This window comes from Ruditapes philippinarum, unplaced genomic scaffold, assembly GCF_026571515.1.
Source record: "Ruditapes philippinarum isolate M1 unplaced genomic scaffold, ASM2657151v2 ctg110_1_1_1_1, whole genome shotgun sequence".
Classification (NCBI taxonomy): domain Eukaryota; kingdom Metazoa; phylum Mollusca; class Bivalvia; order Venerida; family Veneridae; genus Ruditapes; species Ruditapes philippinarum.
Window position 1 is genome coordinate 424,101 of NW_026856488.1, and position 13,877 is coordinate 437,977.

A 13,877-nucleotide genomic window follows, 5' to 3' on the forward strand; every position below is an offset into this window, starting at 1 on the left:
AAATCGTGAAATATAGATGACATTATAATACATTATCCATTTAATACCGAGTATATTTATATACATGTAGTACCAATTGTATAGTTTTCAATTTTAAGTTATGAAAGAATTTCAAATTCTATTATTTTAGGCTAATAGACCTCAGTGTAATTCCTTTAATGGGCTATTAGGTGTCCAACCTCAATTGTATCCGCTAGTATATGTACTTACAAAATTATAGTAACTTTATGATAAAAAACATGCTATTTTGAGTAGGAGATGATTTTATTTAAAGTGAATATTACTAATTCCAATGTAAAGTAGGTATGTACAGTAGAATCCCTACTAAAGACCACCTCGGATTTAAGACCACCCCGCTTTTAAGACCAGTTTTTAAAAGAACGGAATTTTCTGTTCTTTATGTCAATGGTTACATGATCCAGAATTAAGACCACCTCACTTATCCACATTTAAGACCACCTAATTCAGTCCCAATTTCTTATTTTGTTCTTTATTTGACCTCACTATTGAGACCACTGATATTAAAATCAACACCTTCCTAGATCTAAAATGTGTTGTTATGTTGTTATTATCTGCTTGATTGCTCTTAGGCATGACACTTGATTACACAAGGTGTCAAAAGCTGTTATTTATGGGATATTTAATGATTTATTTTCATTGCATTGTAATGTTTATATGTTATGTGTTTGATTAATCATATGCATTTGAATTTTTATTGTACATTGATATGTTATTTTGTCTTGGCCATATTCTATAATTATTTACTTGTAAATGGCCAAGGGCATATTTATGCCGATTGCTAAATAAAGATTGAATTGAATTGATGTAACATTATAAAATATATACTTTATATTGTATTTGCAGGTTAAGATACATATTGTTTGTTCATACAAAATGACTAAAATAGGCCCTGGTCATATCGTGTGTAAGCAAAGATAAGAATATCCACAATTAAGACCACCCCGCAATTAAGACCACTTTGGTCTAGTCCCGATGGTGGTCTTAATTGAGGGTTTTTACTGTAGTAATAAACTGGACTGATAAAGTACTAGTATCTTATTATAACATGATAATATGCTAAACAATAAGCTACTTAATTGAGGTCTTTACCATAAAATCAATAAAATTTGACATTCTTTCATTGTACTTCCTAACACAGACATTAATTTAAGTCCGTGTTCGTAAGAAGATTTAACTGAACTAAAAGATGTCCCGCGACAACATTAGGGGTTTAAATGAGGGGAGGGTGGGGGATAAACATATATAGCCTGATGTCCCCTCTGGTGATCTGGTAGGGACTAGGAAAAAACAAACCTACTTCAAGTTCTTATCTCATATCTTGCAACAAACTACGTCTAGTAATCTAAGGATTGCTGACGGAGTGGGTTCAAACCGTCAGAGGCAAGAAGTTACTTCCTTGAGCAAGAAACTTTACATTCATTGGTTGGTTCCAGGAACGGATTCAAGAGTGTTTTAACAGGCTTATTATAGCCAAAACCGAACTAAAATAATCTGTATTATAAACTGAACTACGGCTATAGTTATTTAATTAAAGCCGCGGACAAACCTGATAAGACGAATATGTTGATGAAGCATATATATATAGAAAAAATTAAATTGGAGAAAAAAATCTGGTCTTAAATCTGATGACCAGTGTTAATGAATTAAAAATATTCTTCATTAGGCCTATAAATGTAAACCCTACAGTTAAGAAATTGCAGAACAGTGTGATGTTCAACGTGTTAACTGAGGTTAATGTTTGGAGCATAATTCATTTTTAATGCAGACCAGAATGATATAGATAAACACGTAATATTTGTTCAAATTGCATATCAAGTAAATAGCTATCCTTTTTTAATTTGTGGAATAAATTAAATGTTTTGAGAAAACCCCCAAATACTCTTTCAAATGGAGGTTTTGTAACTTCCGGGAAAACACGGGAAAATGAGAAATAGTTCTCAAGTTATGCAACCTAATCCATTTGATGCTATAACCTGATAATTTTCATATGAGTGAAAATCGTTTGAATGTAGGATTCAACTGACATGATATAAATATCAAGTAAGCAATTGTTTTGTTAATCAGTTCCCAATTTGTTTCAGTTTACATTGATTAGATTTGTATTTTGATTTCACAAAGATAAGAAAAGTAAGGAAAAAAGGCCTGAGTTATATTCACCTTTATTAATGTTTCTTTATACAAATAAATAAATTTTTTTCAATGCAAAATTTATATTTTTCCCAACTGATTTAGTGTAAGGCACAGGTTATCAGCATGGGACCACCGGCAGGGTACCTCCCCCCCCCCCCCGTCCTCAGACCCTTTATACTATCCAAATATATTTCAACCTTTTACTTGTTAGTACAAAATCAAACAATTCTAACAAAAATATAGTAATTACTGATACTACATGTATAAACTGTGAATTATATAGATCTACTCAAGTTTCTGGTTAAATGATTTTTGGTGGAGTTATGGCCCTTGAATAAAAAACGGTTTGTTGTGCCCCCACGTTAGTGGCGGGCATTTAGATTTACCCTTGTCCGTCCGTCCTTCCGTCCGTCCGTCCGTCCGTCCTTCCGTCCGTCCTTCCGTCCGTCCGTCCGTTCACTTTTGTGTCGCACGTAACTCAAAAAGTATTTGACCTAGAGTCATGAAACTTTACAGGACTGTTGATCAGCATGTGTAGTTGTGCACCTGGGTATTTTGGTCTGGATATTTTTAGTATTTTCAGAGTTATTGCCCTTGACTTAGTAAAATTTGGCAATTTTCAACTTGTGTCGCATGTAACTCAAAAAGTATTTGACCTAGAGTCATGAAACTTTACAGGAATGTTGATCAGCATGTGTAGTTGTGCACCTGGGTATTTTCGTGTGGATATTTTTAGTATTTTCAGAGTTATTGCCCTTGATTTAGTAAAATTTGGCAATTTTCAACTTGTGTCGCATGTAACTCCAAAAGTATTTGACCTACAGTCATGAAACTTTACAGGAATGTTGATCAGCATGTGTAGTTGTGCACCTGGGTATTTTGGTCTGGATATTTTTAGTATTTTCAGAGTTATTGCCCTTGACTTAGTAAAATTTTGCAATTTTCAACTTGTGTCGCATGTAACTCAAAAAGTATTTGACCTAGAGTCATGAAACTTTACAGGAATATTGATCAGCATGTGTAGTTGTGCACCTGGGTATTTTCGTCTGGATATTTTTAGTATTTTCAGAGTTATTGCCCTTGATTTAGTAAAATTTTGCAATTTTCAACTTGTGTCGCATGTAACTCAAAAAGTATTTGACCTAGAGTCATGAAACTTTACAGGAATGTTGATCAGCATGTGTAGTTGTGCACCTGGGTATTTTCGTGTGCATATTTTTAGTATTTTTAGAGTTATTGCCCTTGACTTAGTAAAATTTTGCAATTTTTAACTTGTGTCGCACATAACTCAAAAAGTATTTGACCTAGAGTCATGAAATTTTACAGGAATGTTGATCAGCATGTGTAGTTGTGCACCTGGGTATTTTCGTCTGGATATTTTTAGTATTTTCAGAGTTATTGCCCTTGACTTAGTAAAATTTTGCAATTTTCAACATGTGTCGCACATAACTCAAAAAGTATTTGACGTAGAGTCATGTAACTTTACAGGAATATTGATCAGCATGTGCAGTTGTGCACCAGGTATTTTCGTCTGGATTTATTTAGTATTTTAGAGTAATTGCCCTTCACGTAGAAAATTTTTGCAATTTTCAACTTGTGTCGCAAGATTCTCAAAAAGGATTTGACATAGTCAATAAACCTTATAGGCAGGTTGCTCAGCATATTTTAGATTTGCACCTGGGGTTTGGCTTGTGGATTTATCCAGTATTTGTAGAGTTATTTCCCTTGACTTAGTAAAAAGATTGACAGAACAGTGTCGCGGTGGGGGCACCCGTGTCCTATGGACACATTTCTAGTTTTTTTTTGTATTGCCAGCTACACAGAAGCTTGTCTGGACTACTCACAAACTAGTGGTGCAATTTTATCAAATCTTTACAGGGATAATCAGTACCAAGTCTAGTTGTGTATATTATCAGCTTTTTCTGGTTCAATGATTTTTGTTAGAGTTAATATGAGAAAAAATTTGTTATTGTCTCTATGTTATTGAAACTTTCTTTTTATTTAGAATATATATTATAACAAAACACATTCAGGTCTTCTTTTGTGAAACTACAATGCCTATCTAGAGCTTAGAAATTGGCATGTTCGGTAGGGTTTTCCTAGCAGACCTTCGGAAAAATTAAATAAGTCCTGCACTTACAGTCAAGAATACCATGCCCTTGGAGTCACTAAGTTTTCATTGACTTATAGATTACTAAAAATATCTTCTCAGAAACAACAATACACAAATGCACGTAGACTAGTCGAAACAAACATTAATAAAGACCTTATTTATAAGTAAGCATAAAATATGACAGTGTGTGGACAGATGGAACGTGTTTGGGACTGGCTTTCAGATGACTGATGCTTTACTTCAGTAAGACTATGGCATGTATGTTAGCAAATATGAAGTAACACATTATTTTTTTTGTATTTTCAGCCTTTGAAATACTCCTAGAAAAAAAAGAATCTCTTTGTTATTTTAAATAGTGCAATATGTCTCGACTCCTGCCAGCTACTAATAATGACGGTGAGTAGTAATATATATATATATATATTAATGCATAATAGAGGATATTGAATGAGTGTATAGTGCAATATTGGATTTATTGAAGGGTTGAATAAAATTATCAAACTTCAACGCAGTGGCCTATCTTTGCTGTGTCACACAGAGCGTAGCTAATCAAATCACTGTGAGGAGTTTGTAAAATTATATTACTTTATCACATAAACTGCGGCGCAGGAGTGTAATAAAGCCATTGTATAAAAACAATATTACACTAGTGTAATAACACTTTGATGTGACGTCGTTTGCGCTATATATAAACGTATCGTTAAAGTGCGCTAATGTTAGCATAAGACTATAGGCGCGTCTATGAAAAAATACTCCTTTTAACAGTTTACAGTTCCTATTTTATATATGTGATAAATAGAATATTATTGTGTCGCCTTGAAAAGGTGACATATAGGGGTTACTTTTGTCGGCGGCGGCGTCTGTGTCGGCGTCGTTGTTGGCGTCCCCTAAAGCTTGTCCGGAGCATAACTCAGTCACTATAAGTCTGATTGACTTCAAACTTGGTATGCATGCTTCTTTCAATAACCCGAAGTGCAGTGCACAAGGACCGGTACTCTGCAGTTCTTATTTTTTGAGTTATTGCCCTTTGTTAATTTTCATACTTTAATTTTGTCCGGGCCATTTCTCTTCAACTAAAAAAGCTATGGACTTGAAACTTCATAGGATGATAGATCTCATTAAGAAGAAGTGCAGTGCACAAGAACCGGTACTCTGTACTTCCTAATTTTTGAGTTATTGCCCTTTGTTAATTTTCATACTTTAATTTTGTCCGGGCCATTTCTCCTAATGTATAAAAGCCATGGACTTGAAACTTCATAGGATGATAGGTCTAATTAAGAAGAAGTGCAGTGCACAAGAACAGGTACTCTGCATTTCTTATTTTTTGAGTTATTGCCCTTTGTTTATTTTCATACTTTAATTTTGTCCGGGCCATTTCACCTTAAGTATAAAAGCTATGGACTTGAAACTTCATAGGATGATAGGTCTCATTTAGAAGAAGTGCAGTGCACAAGAATCGGTACTCTGCATTTCTTAATTTTTGAGTTATGGCCCTTTGTTAATTTTCATACTTAATTTTTGTCCAGGCCATTTCTCCGAAAGTATAAAAGTTATGGACTTGAAACTTTATAGGATGATAGATCTCATTAAGAAAAAGTGCAGTGCATAAGAACTGATACTCTGCATTTCTTATTTTTTGAGTTATTGCCCTTTGTTGATTTTCTTACTTTATTTTTGTCCTGGTCATTTCTCCTCAAGTATGAAAGCTATGGACTTGAAACATCATAGAATGATAGATCTTATTGATAAGAAGTGCAGTGCACAGAAACTGCTGCTCTGCACTTATTATTTTTTTAGTTATTGCCCTTTGTTATTTTTCATATTTCATTTTTGTCCTGGCCATTTCTCCTAAACTACATTGTTCAAAAGGCGACACATCCGACTCGCGGAGTTCTAGTATTCATGTAGATTCAATACTAAATTAATTGAACTCGTTGAATCTTGCCAGAGGCTTGCATTATATGATTTGATTCAACTCATTCAATAAATTTAGTATTAAACCTACACTCATTCAATATCCTCTATGTATGTGAGCCTTTGGTGTGTATAATATTATTTTACTCAACAAGTACAATAAGTAGATTAGTAATGAAGATTCATGGATATAGTATTCTATTCCTCACATATCCAAAATGCGAAATATTTTAGGTTTGACACGTTGATAGTGCTGCGCTTATATTTAGCACAACTTTGTTTGAATTTAACGCAAATGATGTTCCTTATAAATATATGCACAGCTGTACAATATATTTCTTCCAATATAGGAAAAAATGTGGTTAGGAAAAAGTGACTATTTCTTCTTAATAATAGAAGAAGGCGACTAGAAAAGCATAACTATTTTCTTCCCATGTAACTTTTTAAGAAGGGATATAGGAAAAGATGACTATCTCTTCCAATATATTAAAGATGGTAGTTTAGGAAAAAATCATCTCCCATATATGAAACAACATAGTCAAGCAATGAAAAAATCTTCCCATACAGTAAAAGGTGGCTAGGAAAAAAAGTTATTTCTTCCCAAAATAATAAAAGATGGCTAGGAAAAAGTTAACATGATGGCACTGGAAATAGTTCCACGAGGTTAGTATTCTATAATAAGACTATTTGTTGAAGGTCTAGACCAACAACTTGTGTGCAAAAGTTCAAATCATTGGCTAACTCCTTCTTTCCAGAGTTTAATATTTATTCTAACTATAAAAAAATATAATTGAAAAGCATTTTCACTCATCAGGCTATGGAAAGCACAAAAGTATAATTTTCAGTTTTATCTGAGTATGTTTCCTAATTATCTTCTACATACTGTATATTTCTGTTCTAAGTGCCCCTGCTGATGTATGCAAGAATTTCAAATGTTTTTAGGGCTTTTGGGACCTCAGTCAAGTTCCTTAAATACGACCCTGATTAATGTATGTCATATATGTACTGTTCCTATTGTTTCCTCTATTGTTGGGAACTTTTTCTAATTAAAATGCAAATGAGATGGTAACAGATGGAAAATGTTCTAGTAAACGCAAATATAAGATTTATATTGCTATTGTAAAGAAGCTTACTTTCCAATATTATGGAAATATATAATTATACATTTATATACAATACATATGAGTTTAATCAGAGATGTAGATAACTTTATCTATGTCTCTGATGAAATGTACTAATAAAAGATGATTTCTTTATAATTTTGTTGGATTATTAGATTTATACATTTTCAAATATGGGATCATTTTGTAAGTATAAGTGTTGCAATATTTTGTAAGTATAAATGTTGCATTTTGTAAGTATAAGTGTTGCAACATTTTGTAAGTATAAGTGTTGCAACATTTTGTAAGTATAAGTGTTGCAACATTTTGTAAGTATAAGTGTTGCAACATTTTGTAAGTATAAGTGTTGCAACATTTTGTAAGTATAAGCGTTGCAACATTTTGTAAGTATAAGTGTTGCAACATTTTGTAAGTATAAGTGTTGCAACATTTTGTAAGTATAAGTGTTGCAACATTTTGTAAGTATAAGTGTTGCAACATTTTGTAAGTATAAGTGTTGCAACATTTTGTAAGTATAAGTGTTGCAACATTTTGTAAGTATAAGTGTTGCAACATTTTGTAAGTATAAGTGTTGCAACATTTTGTAAGTATAAGTGTTGCAACATTTTGTAAGTATAAGTGTTGCAACATTTTGTAAGTATAAGTGTTGCAACATTTTGTAAGTATAAGTGTTGCAACATTTTGTAAGTATAAGTGTTGCAACATTTTGTAAGTATAAGTGTTGCAACATTTTGTAAGTATAAGCGTTGCAACATTTTGTAAGTATAAGTGTTGCAACATTTTGTAAGTATAAGTGTTGCAACATTTTGTAAGTATAAGTGTTGCAACATTTTGTAAGTATAAGTGTTGCAACATTTTGTAAGTATAAGTGTTGCAACATTTTGTAAGTATAAGTGTTGCAACATTTTGTAAGTATAAGTGTTGCAACATTTTGTAAGTATAAGTGTTGCAACATTTTGTAAGTATAAGCGTTGCAACATTTTGTAAGTATAAGCGTTGCAACATTTTGTAAGTATAAGTGTTGCAACATTTTGTAAGTATAAGCGTTGCAACATTTTGTAAGTATAAGCGTTGCAACATTTTGTAAGTATAAGCGTTGCAACATTTTGTAAGTATAAGCGTTGCAACATTTTGTAAGTATAAGTGTTTGCAACATTTTGTAAGTATAAGTGTTGCAACATTTTGTAAGTATAAGCGTTGCAACATTTTGTAAGTATAAGTGTTGCAACAATATACAGGTATACCAGTATTGCAATTACTGTATATGCTAATGTTAAGGGAGAGCATGGGATAAGTAATAGAGGGGCCATGGTTCGATCCTCGACCAAGGGGAAATTACAGCATTTATTGTCTGACATTTAGTATAATGGTCATTTGTCTCTCGCCACTGATTCAGAAATCATGTGCGATGAGAAGTCAATTAAGGAAAGCTGGTTAGGAGGATTGACCGCCAAGATATGACTAAAAATGTGTCCAAATTGTCGTCCAAAAATAAGTTAAATAGGCTTAAAAAAACAGAAAAACAAAGGTATTTTAATTGTGATGATATGTCAAGCAACTGCAACCTTGTAAATGTACATTGTATGGACACATGTTATAGATAAAGAAAATATTGGTAAAATTATTCAAATTGTTATATTTTGGTTTTTCCAATATGAAAGCCATATATATTGCAAGTTATACAACTGCAGCAGCTATTTTCTGCCAGTTATCTCCCTTGCATGCTCTTTTGAAAACAAGTATCGTATAAAACATATTTTATCCTTATCATGTTGAGCCCCAAAGAATAATAAACTTTTTATCAATACATAATCGATCAATACAAAATCGAAAGGCTATTATTTCAGCAAGCTACAAAACTCTTAGTTATTTACTTTGAAAGTACATGAATATATTATTGGTATAATGAACCCTTACGATGCTTAATATCTTAAATGAACATAACCATCATTTTGGGGAAAATTTCTAAATATGTACCAACTGAATAAGGCAACAGTTCAGACCATGATCAAATGGAACAGATCTCGATCTTGATTTAGAGAATTAAAGCTATATCCTTTTTCTGATTCATCACTTAAAAATTTATTGTTTTGACATTATCACAGTACAAAAGGTCATGATACTTATGGTATGTAACAGTTCCCCCCCCCCCCCCTTCATGATCTCAGGACATCACACAACTGTTGAAATAATTATAAAGGGTCCCCTTCATGGATGTTGTGCCTAATTAATTAAACCATATTATGATGAGAATGACTTCTAGTGGGGATTGACTGTGTGTTTAGCTTTTTTCCATTAAACTGCTGATGATGACATTTTTTCCATTCAACTATTCAATTATTATGATAATGGATCATGACTATTAACTTTTAATATGTAACACTGATATATCTTCTTCAGTCACATTCTTCAATTAACATAAAGTCTTATTTTGGCTGGGTTTTATGTCATACCAACACAGTAAAGGATATAATTATAGCGACTTTATGGCTTTACTGGTGGAAGAAGACCTTGAATGCCTCTTGGTGCATTATTTCAACCATGACAGGCAACTGAGTAGAACCACTGACCTAACGTAAGCTACATGTAGCTTTATATCTTCCACATGTAAAAGAATTCAATGTCCCTGGCAGGACTTAAACTCACAGAGCTAAGTGGCGAGTGGTTTAAAGTCGATGGCTTTAACCAGTTCTCTCCGCGCCTATTGTCACAAACCTTTTTCTGCCTATTTTTAGGGTTGTAAACACGCTTGACTTATGTAAATTGGCACAATCAAAGGTTAATGTTACCTTTTCCTAGCTTAATTTGAAGATTTTAAATCTATTATTGCCATTACATGTACCTATGATACATTTTTTTTCAATGCTCACTGGAGACAATTTTTATCTTCTTTAATATGTATTTTTTCTGCAAGTTATTCCCCTTTCCACATATCCAAAGGTTGTTTTTGGGAAGGGTATGAAATCACATTCAGAGATAGTTCTAGTTTATTCTTATATTTTATTTGACTTTAGTCTGGCAAGAAATTATGCAACTTTTTATTTGTAAAACAAAATTAACCTTTAAAATTTGGAATGGTTTCTAGCTGCAGAGTTGGAAAAAAAAATACCCATATTAGGCATTTTAAATAGATGTGATGGTCAGACCTTTGTAATATCAGAAAAAGGACAGATATTTCAATGTGTTGAATCATGTTCTGGATCTTGAACTGTTCAGTAACATTTGATAAAACTTGTATCATGAGTTTGGATATTGAATTTATCAATTTGTATTATCTGGAACAAGCAAACAATGATGTAAACATACAGGATTTGTCACATGGCCAACCATGTGCTGTTGACATGTGTCTCATGTTACATGTACTTTAGTCTTAGTGTATTTCCCCTATAGTAGGTTTATGTCAGTACATTTGTATAGGGAAGTGCTTCCCAATTAGTACTTAAGCCTAAATTAATTCCCTGATAGGTTCATATCGGTCGCCAAGGCCAATGCTTCCCAGTTAGTAGAGTTATTATTGGTCTGTAAGACTTGTCCAATGCTTCCCTGAAATTAGCTTTATATTAATGTAAGTACATGTATGTATTACTATAATCCAATGCTTCCCATGCTTTAGGTTTTCATTGATCTGTAAGATCTTGTTTAATGCTTCCCATGTAGTAGCTTTGTATTTGTTAGTATATATTTGCCAAGGTTTTCCATGAAGTAGGTTATGTGGTCTGTAAAATTTGTTCAATGCTTCCCTGATAGTAGGTGTATATTTTGTTAGTATACATGTATATAGTTCAATACTTTCCATGAAGTAGGCCACCATTGGTCTTAGAATTACCCATGATGCTTTCCCAATAGTAGGTTTATAGTTTTCAGTAAGACCAATGCTTCCCAGGTATTGTTAATTACTGGTATTTATTATTGGTCTTTGGTTCAATGCTTCCCAGATTGCAAATTCATATTGGTTTATAAAAGTTATCCAAAGTTATAGGTTAATATTGGACTTATTGTTCTTTACATGCATCGCTGAGAATGATATTGGTCATTAAGTGCATGCATGTCCCAGATATTCAGGATTTAATTGCCCATAATCCCAGAGAGTTGTTTAATATTGGGAAACAGAACTTTTTTTCTGGTTTTGCAATTTTGAAAATTTTACATATTTATGACACAAATTAAATAAACTTATTATTAGCTATACTTTTCAAAAAAAAGAGAAGCTGTCATCTTGACGCTCTTGTTGGCATCGATGTCGGAACTTGGCAACACATGATTTCCCATGTAAAAAGATGATGTATTTTGAATTGAAAATTTTTCTTTTAATGCTTGTTCTATATGCTTCAGCTTGGCTGATATTCAGTATTTCCAGTTACTTAGTCATGATATTTTGCCTTAGATTATAATAATTACGTTAAAGATAAAAACAGAAAAGATACTGGAAAATTGCATTTTCAGGTTGCAGTATAAATGTAAAAGCTTTCATTAGCAAGTTCACTGTGTCCATTCACAGCATTTCATATGTCCCTAGCAATTTAAAATTTTGACTTTAATATTTAAGATTATTTTATACTAGTATGCTAGTAAGAAGATAACATATTTAATCACAGTGTACAGTTATTTATATCAAGGGTGTCCGAAAATTAACTGATAAAAAAAGTTTTGTAGGTCTATAATGTTAATAAATGGAACATAGGGTGCTTTTTTTGTTGTTCTGAGTCTGTATATTATAAATCAGTAGATTTATGTTTTAAGTTACAATTGATATATTGTCACTTGCGTAATCATGGATAATAGTTGAACAGACAAAAGCTTGTGAGGATATAATAGTGAAAAGGATAAAATTGTGATAAATATTATTGGGAGATAATTTTTTTAAGAATTTTTATCAGTGACGGAATCTGATTAAAAGGTATGTGTGTCATATAAATGTTAATGTTCATTCTTGCATAAAAATGGCACACACAGATTGATATTTAACAGAGAAGAAAAATAGGCATAAACCAAGAAAATCATGTGAGGAATTGCTGTCGTTGCATGTTTTTAGCTTTTTTAGCTCGACTATTTGATAAGAATAAGTAGAGCTATTGTAGTCACCCAAGCGTCTGTGTCGGCGTCAGCGTAACCACTTATGTTAAAGTTTTTGTAATACCTCAAATATTTTCAAAGTCCATTGACATATGGCTTTAAAACTTTGTTCACTTGTTCACCATCATGACCCCAACCTGTAGACAAGAGGAGGTAACTCTATCAAGCATTTTGACAGAATAATGCCCCTTTTTTACTTAGAATTTTCGTTAAAGTTTTTGTAACACCTCAAAAATTTTCAAAGTCCATTGACATATGACTTTGAAACTTTGCACTCTTGTTCACTATCATGACCCCAACCTGTAAAGAGGATAAGGTAACTCTATGAAGCATTTGGCAGAATAATGCCCCTTTTTTCAACATAGAATTTACATGTAAGTTTGCATACCACTTCAGATATTTTCATATGGCTTTGAAACATTTTGAAATTAGTAACAATTCTTTGAGAGCATAATAGGACCCTCTCCAAGGCCTATAACTGTAACATGGAATTAAAGAAAAAATTTGCCCTTTTGTTAACTTAGAAAATTTTACATTATCTACGCTCTTTAACTATCAAGCACTAAGAATAGTTGAGCATTGCTCAACTCTTGTTTAATATTCCTGATTCAAGAAGCCCATGTAAAAATAGCTTATTGCATTTACGGCACCATTAATTTTATTATCAAAACATTTCTGTGAAATGACATTGCACTAGTACATGGAAAACATTGCAAAATTATTACATGTATTTTTTTATGGGAAAAAGATCACGAAACATAGAATTATCAAATTACATTAGTAGTCAAATATGATGATTTTATAAAATAGTTTTCTTCTCATGAACACATTCATTATTCATAAAATTAAATTTATTGGCAGATGAAAATGAATTGAGTGTGCCAGTTTTAAAAATATTAGCATCATCGTGTGTTGCTTTTACTAGCAGTCGCAGAAAATGTAAATACTGTGATATCATAGAACCCATGATATCATAGGAACCAAGTATATATAGTTTGTTGCAAGTAAAAATATGATCATTTATAAACTTCTGCATATGTGTATATGAAATGTGTTAGCAGAAGCACATATGAAGTCCTGTAATATGTGTCAATATTTTATTTACATTTTACGTTCTGTTTCAGACTCTTCGGAGAAAGAGCGTCTTTGTACACCGAAAAAGTTGAATAGTGGAAGATCCGATAAAGACAGAAGAAATACGTATTTACTTTAAAATAGTTTAAAATTTTGAATTGGGTTAAAAATAAAATGAAGTTTGTTATTTTGATTTCCCCAAAATGAAATGGAATAAAACAAAAGGGTTTGAAATTGTTTAATTTTTTGATTTTTTGGGAAAAACAAAAAAAATTTTGAAATAGTAAATTTTGATGGAAATTTCAACCCAAAAGGGTTGGGAAAATTTTTTAATTTTGAAAAGGAATAAGACTTACAGATGTTTTAATTTTTTTAGAATAGAGGTTTTTAATTTTTTGGGAATTTTAAATTTTAAAAGGGGACGGTTGTAT

General features: G+C 32.2%; 2 long non-coding RNA genes across 2 annotated transcripts; one reads left to right on the forward strand and one right to left on the reverse strand.

The window, feature by feature from the left end:
• Positions 1 to 1,905: 1,905 nt before the first annotated feature.
• Positions 1,906 to 13,520, forward strand: LOC132746711 (uncharacterized). Its single transcript, XR_009628029.1, has 3 exons — positions 1,906 to 2,061; positions 4,571 to 4,660; positions 13,497 to 13,520. It is a non-coding gene; the product is annotated as an uncharacterized LOC132746711 (long non-coding RNA).
• LOC132746710 (uncharacterized) lies at positions 2,498 to 3,197 on the reverse strand. The gene is made up of 2 exons (XR_009628028.1): positions 2,808 to 3,197; positions 2,498 to 2,645 (listed from the first exon to the last, which is right to left on the reverse strand). It is a non-coding gene; the product is annotated as an uncharacterized LOC132746710 (long non-coding RNA).
• Positions 13,521 to 13,877: the final 357 nt, after the last annotated feature.